Source organism: Pseudorasbora parva, chromosome 6 (genome assembly GCF_024679245.1).
Source record: "Pseudorasbora parva isolate DD20220531a chromosome 6, ASM2467924v1, whole genome shotgun sequence".
Lineage (NCBI taxonomy): Eukaryota > Metazoa > Chordata > Actinopteri > Cypriniformes > Gobionidae > Pseudorasbora > Pseudorasbora parva.
The window spans coordinates 16,389,621-16,390,095 of NC_090177.1; the positions used below are offsets into that span (position 1 = coordinate 16,389,621).

The window sequence follows — 475 nt, forward strand, 5'->3', positions numbered from 1 at the left end:
GACCTGTTGTCTAAATATGGTTAAACAGAAAATATGGTAGCTTATAGGCAATAACTGCACTTTTGGTTTAGAATAATGATAACCATTTTCTTTCCCTATTAATGTTTGCTGCTGCATCCTTTATGTCTATGGCTTATCCCATTTTCTCCAACTACAGGCTATGGATCAAACAGAAAATGCACGCTGCGTTAACGCGCATTAATAAATTTAGTGCCGTTAAAATTCATTTGCGTTAGCGCGTTATTAACGTTATTAATTTATTTGTTTTTTAACTAATTTTATTAAATGCTGCATTTGGTTTTGTGGCCACACCACCCCTCTAATCCTTGGATCACACCGAATACTTTATAAACTTTTCAATCTTTCCATCCTTCATTGTGTTGTAATGTGTTTTTTAGAACATGCGAGATTGAACTGCTCACCAGACATGTCGTAAAGCCAGAGTGATTAACACCTTCCTCTGTTCTTTTCTTAG

At 35.4% G+C, this 475-nt stretch overlaps 1 protein-coding gene across 3 annotated transcripts in view; it reads left to right on the forward strand.

Annotated features, from left to right (window-relative positions):
* The window catches only part of plxna2 (plexin A2), a 280,272-nt gene that overhangs the window by 275,651 nt on the left and 4,146 nt on the right, over window positions 1-475 (forward strand). The window lies entirely within an intron of this gene.